At 33.9% G+C, this 6,417-nt stretch overlaps 1 pseudogene; it reads right to left on the bottom strand.

Moving 5' to 3' along the window:
* Positions 1–6,024: 6,024 nt before the first annotated feature.
* Positions 6,025–6,201, bottom strand: LOC111719817 (annotated as a pseudogene).
* Positions 6,202–6,417: the final 216 nt, after the last annotated feature.

The following is a 6,417-nucleotide window of genomic DNA, read 5'->3' as shown; positions in this document are numbered from 1 at the left end:
TTTTACAATCCAACTTTAATGACCTTCTGCTATTCCTCAAATATTACAGTCCATCTCCCATCTCAATGCCTTTGCATTAATCTGTCTCCCAGACCTGGAATTCACTCCTACCTCACTATTGTAGCCTCTAAGAATCCCCTAATTATTGAAAACTCTGTTCATGAAACCTGTCCTAATGATCTTAGCCACTAGTGCCCTTCAAATTAATTAGTATTTCTTTTATATGTTATACATACTTAAAAAATACTCAGACACACAGATACAGAGACAGGCACACAAGCGCACTTTGTTTATGTCCATGTTGTCTCCCATGGTAGTTCATTAAGGTCAGGGATAAATTAATTTTTGTCTTTTTACTCCCAGGACCTAGCACAGTATCTAGAATCTAGAAGGCACCCAATAAATATGTTGAATGATTCAGCAGCACATCTTTAGAAAAGTAAATTTTGTGCAGAATACTAAGAAGCTAAGTTGCTCTTGTCTCAAAAATAGAGACAAAGTCTTGCGACATCTCTCAGAAAAATTTCAGCTCTAATCTAGACTTGAAGGGTTAGAGAGTATTGATTGACCAGGATACATGTGACCAATCTCCTGGTCAAAATTTTATGAACTTATAAATAATCTTTAGGGCAATTTGACCTTGTCATATACTCAACATCCTCATGGCCTTACATATACAAGCAAGTGTTACTTGAAAGGGAAGCCTTTACTAAAAAGAATATCTCAAAATTCACCTAAGTATTATACACATTCAGTAACCTAAGGAAGCAATTTTTATCTTGCAGATGAGGATCAAGGAGAGTAGCCTGCTCAGTATTAAGTATTAATAGTTATCCTAAAAATGACCTTATGCTATGTTACCATTACCTTAGGCTGGAGGGAGAGAGTAAACCCAGCAAGGTTTCTTGTAAAATACTGTTGAAATTTTCATAAGCCAGCTCAAATTTTCATGAGAGGTCTCCAAGTGGTAACCTTATTTTTCACCCTCTTTTATTCCTTCTCTTACTCTGACAGGTTAAATAAGTGGTTGCAAATCTATCCTCTTCATCTGCAACCTCTTGTTTTTAATAACATTAGTTTACTGTGGTTTTTTTTTTTAAGTTTTCTTTGTTTAGTCTTTCAAATTGTTTATTTTCCCTTCCAGTTTATTCTCGAAATTTATGTTCTGATTTTTAGATTTAAATTAAATTAATTTCTTATTCTGATTTCTAACTATACCTTTATTTGTTCCTTCTTTAATCTTCCTGTGGGGATAAAGTTTCTGAAGCAGCATGTTTTAGCTCTCTGTTTTAGCTAGTTTCTATGTTATTTCTTTTGTTGACCTTAACCTATCCATTTTTTTTTTTTTTTTTTTGTATGTGTGTGCTGTACTTCAGGAAGCAGTGTTGAATGGAAAAAGTATTATGCAGTGGGATCATGGGAGCTCAAATCATGAGGTTATCATAGTACCTTTCCTCACCCACATTCAGTCTCCAAGCCTAAAAAAAAAGAAAAGAAAAGAAAAAGGTACTATAGCAACTTCTCTCTGGTTAATATGTCATCTCTCCCACTCTGGGTACTGGTTGTCCTTAAGAGCTCATATATTTTCCCTCTTAAGAAGCCGTCTAGAAAAATACAATCCTTACTTAACAAAAATCATTGCAATGTGCAAATTTTAAATTTTTTCCAATTACATGTAATGATAGTTTTCAATGTTCATTTTTAATAAAATTTTCAGTTCCAAATTTTTCTTATATCCTCCTTCCCCAACCCTTCCCCAGGACAACAAAAATGCACTATACATACATACATACATACATACATATATATATATACATAAATGTAGGATCATGTTAAACATATTTCCACATTAGTCATACTTTGAAAGAAAAATTAGAACAAAAGGGAAAAACCATGAGAAAGAAAAAAAAAAAGCAAAAATAGTATGCTTTCAATCTATATTCAGACTCCATAGTTCTTTCTCTAGATGTGGACAGCATTTTCCAGCATGATTCTTTCAGAATTGTCTTAAATCATTGATTTGCTGAAAACTATCAAAGTTAATCATAGCACAATGTAGCTATTACAGGGTATAACATTCTCCTAATTCAGCTCACTTCAATCAGCATCTGTTCGTGTAAATCTTTCCAGGTTTTTCTGAAATCTGACTGCTCATCATTTCTTATAGAACAATAATTTTCCATTACATTTATATACAGCTTGTTCAGCCATTCCCAAATTGATAGGCATCCTTTCAATTTCCATTTTTTTTTTGCACAAAAAGCTGCTATAAATATTCTTGTACATGTGAGTCTGTTTCTCTTTTATATGATCTCTTTGGGATACAGATCTGTAGTGGTATTTCTGGATCAAATGAATTAGTGTCTAATTCATTTCTTCCTCCTCCTCCTCCTCCTCTTTTATTCTTCTCCTTCTTCTTCTTCTTCTTCTTCTTCTTCTCCTTCTTCTTCTCCTTCTTCTTCTCCTTCTTCTTCTCCTTCTTCTTCTTCTTCTTCTTCTTCTTCTTCTTCTTCTTCTTCTTCTTCTTCTTCTTCTTCTTCTTCTTCTTCTTCTTCTTCTTTTCAACGAGGCAATTTGGGGTTAAGTGACTTACCCAGTACCACACAGCTAATTAGTGTTAAGTGTCTCAGGCCAAATTTGAGCGCGGGTGCTCCTGACTCCACAGCCAGTGCTCTATCCAATGTGCCATCTAGCTGCCCCCTGGATTATTTTCTTTGTGTGCTGATGGATTTGATCTCCTTGCTGACCAAAACATTTTCCAAAGTCTTCTCCAGAACCACAGTTGAAAGTGCTAATGCAGTGGCACTCACCTTCCTTATAGTCCAATTCTTGCAGTCATAGATTGCTATTGGAAAAACTATATGGACTTTTATCAGCAAAGTGTTATCTTTCCTTTTTAGTGTGCTGTCCAGGTTCACCATAGCTTTCCTTCTAAAAAGCAAGCATCTTTTAACTTCATGGCTGTAGTCATCATTTACAATCATTTTTGAACTCCAAAATATAAAATCTGACACTGCTTCCATTTCTTCTCCTACTATGTGTCAAGAAGTGATGGGACCAGTTGCCAGGATCTTAAGATGGTACTTTTTTAATGTTAAGTTTCAAGCCAGCTTTTACACTTTCCTCTCTCACCTTCATCAAGAGGGTTCTTAATTCCTCTTTACTTTCTGCCATTAGAGTGATATCTGAGATAGCTGATGTTTCTCCTGGCAATCTTAATCCCAGTTTTTGATTTATCCATCCTGGAATTTTATAGGATGTATACCATGTATAAGTTAACACTACATATAAATTAAATATACAGGATGACAATATAGAGCCCTATCATACTCCTTTTCCAATTTTAAACAAATTGGTTTGCCCATGTTTTTATTGCTTCTAGACTCTCATACAGCTTCTTCAGGAGACAAACAAAATGATATGATATGTCTCTCTTTTTGAAGACATTTTTTTTTTGATTATCCATACAATGAAGCAAATGTACACATTTCCAGAATTTTCTTGCTTTCTCCATAACCCAGTGAATGTTAGCAATGTGACCTCTAATTCCTCTGACTTTTCAAAAACCAGCTTGTTCTTTTAGTACTTCTTGGTTCACATATTACCAAAGCATAGGTCATAGAATCTTTAACATAACCTTGTTGATGTGTGAGATGAGCACAATTACACAGTAATTTGAATATTTTTTGACATTGTCCTTCTTTAGGATTAAGCTGTAAATTAGGTTCTTAGGGTTTTCTTTTCCCCAAATATAGTGGCTATTATTGAATTTCTAAATTTGTTAGTATATTGAGTGTATCGCTTTAACAGCATTATCTTTATATTATTATTTCATAAGGAATGACCAGCAGGATGATTTCAAAAAGGCCTGGAGAGACTTACATGAACTGATGCTGAGTGAAATGAACAGAACCAGGAGATCAATATACATGGCAACAAAAAGATTATACGATGATCAATTCTGATGGATGTGGCTCTCTTCAATGAGATGATTCAAACCAATTCCACTTGTTCAGTGATGAAGAGAGCCGTCTACACCCAGAAAGAGGACTGTGGAAACAGAGTGTGGTCCACAACATAGCATTCTCACTCTTTCTGTTGTATGTTTGCATTTTGTTTTCTTTCTCAGTTTTATTTTCTTCCTTCTTGATCTGATTTTTCTTGTGCAGCAAGATAACTGTAATATGTGTATGTGTGTGTGTGTGTGTGTGTGATTTAGCATATTTTAACATATTTAACATGTATTGGACTACCTCCATATAGGGGAGGGAGCGGGGGGAAGGAGGGGATAATTTGGAACAGAAGGCTTTGCAAAGGTCAATATTGAAAAGTTACGCATGCATATGTTTTGTAAATAAAAAACTTTAATTAAAAAAGAAATAAAAATAAAATTTTAAAAATAGCATCATCTTTTAGGATTTTAAATAAATCTACAGGTAGTCCATCAACTCTGCTAGCTAATATTAACAATACTTCCTAAAGCTCACGAGTTCATTCTAAAGAATGCCTTGCTCTGGGTCAGTAACCACTCTAGCATGATTATTTATTAATAATGTGGTTATCATTGATGTAGAATCTTTCTCATATAATTCTTTTGTGTATTCTTTCCACCTCTTCTTAACCTCTTCAGCTACTGATAACTAAAGTATTTTTGTCTTTTATTATACCCATTTTTTCATGAAGCATTTTCTTGATATTGCTAATGTTCTTGAAGAGATCTCTTGTCTTTCCCATCCTATTGTTTTCTTTTATTTCTTTGCATTGTTCATTTAACAAAATCTTCTTATTGATTCTCTGATATTCTGCATTCGGTTGGGCATATATTTCCTTTTCTTCTTTCCTTTCCCCTTTCCTTCTTTTTTTTTTTTTTTTTTTTTTTTTTTAGCTATTTAGTTAATTAAATAACTATTTTGTGTTTTGCTTTTCTTCAATACATCTATAATTTTCTATCTGTATTCTTACTTGGTTCTAAAGTGGAGAGAAGAGATTATTACTCTGATCCTTTGGTTTTGGGTTCATTTGGCATTCTTTTTAATCTTTGCTATGGTGCCCATTTCTTATTCATGATGGGCTTAGCTCTAAATTTTCATCTTTGCCATCATCTCTTCTTCTTGAGAAATTTGTTGAGATTTAGTTTTCTTTTGAATCATTATAACATTTCTTACTATTGTCTTATGGTTTTTTATGAAATCTATAAGATGTTCTTTCATAGAGTGATATTGGTTCATTTTTTTTCTTAGTATATTATTTATTCAAAATACCTTGCTTTCTTTTCGGATTTTACTCATTCTTCTATTTATGTCTTTCTTTTTGTTGCTTTATCTGCTTGTGGGCTGTAATTTATTTAATCTTGTAAAAATTGATTTTTGATCTTTGAATGTTTCTCTTATACTCATTTCTTTTCAGCCTCTCCTCCCCTTATGCTATAGTACAATTCTTTAAGACTGGGTGCCAGATGGTCTCAGGTTTCTCAGGTCAGGTTCCTCAATATGAAAACTTAGTAGTTTAGGTCCCTGGCCACATAATCTACAAGTAGAAGAAGTCTGGACCAAGTTAGCTTTTCTGATCCATATGCCCAACACTCAGTTCCTTTTTACCTTTTCCTCTAAGCCCATCTTCTGCCATTCCAGCATCTTCTGATCCATCTTTCCTTCCCTTCATATAATTGGGCTGTTTCTTGTGGGAATGGGAAGGGTGGAATGGTTTAGTCAGAGCTACTATTACCAAAAAAAAATATCCCTACAGATAGAAATTGGATTGCAAGCCTACAAGTTTGTTTTTACTCACTATAGTAGACAAACAACTGGGGTTAAAGGTATGAAATGAGAGTCCGATGAATTTCTAGTATTAATTCCAGAGGTTCTTAACTTTGTATGGGGATTGTCTTCTAATCTTGGAGTAAGTTAGAATTTCTCTATATCTGGCACATAACTAATTTCTTTTGAGGAAATTAGGGAATTTAGAGAATTAGGGAAGTTAATTTTTTTTTTTAAATTGGTCATCTTGTTGGTCATGTTTTCTGTGTAATCTAATCTACAAGCAAAAATAAATATATTAGTAGCATGTCTGAGCATGAGGTGAGACATAGCAGTCACATAATGCACTAGCCAATAAAAAGGCTACTCTGAATATGGTTTCAATTAGTAATAACTGTGCCTTGGATAAACCTCATTGGCTACAATACTGCCACTGCGCAAAGCTGATACTCTGAATATGGGAGAGAGGAGCTATTACTTCAGATCTTCCCACTTCCCATCCAGCACCTTATGAATATAATCTTTGAGATAAAGAAATGTATATATAAAACACCCATACACAAACACACATTCAGTTGTTTATAGAAATGTAACTTATCCAAAAAGGAAATAAGAGAAGAGGATAAAAAAGGGGGTGTGGGGAGATGATAAAAAAGAGGAA

Source organism: Sarcophilus harrisii, chromosome 3 (assembly GCF_902635505.1).
Source record: "Sarcophilus harrisii chromosome 3, mSarHar1.11, whole genome shotgun sequence".
Taxonomy (NCBI): domain Eukaryota; kingdom Metazoa; phylum Chordata; class Mammalia; order Dasyuromorphia; family Dasyuridae; genus Sarcophilus; species Sarcophilus harrisii.
The sequence above is the reverse complement of the archived record's forward strand: the minus strand, read 5'-3'. Positions and strand labels throughout refer to the sequence as shown.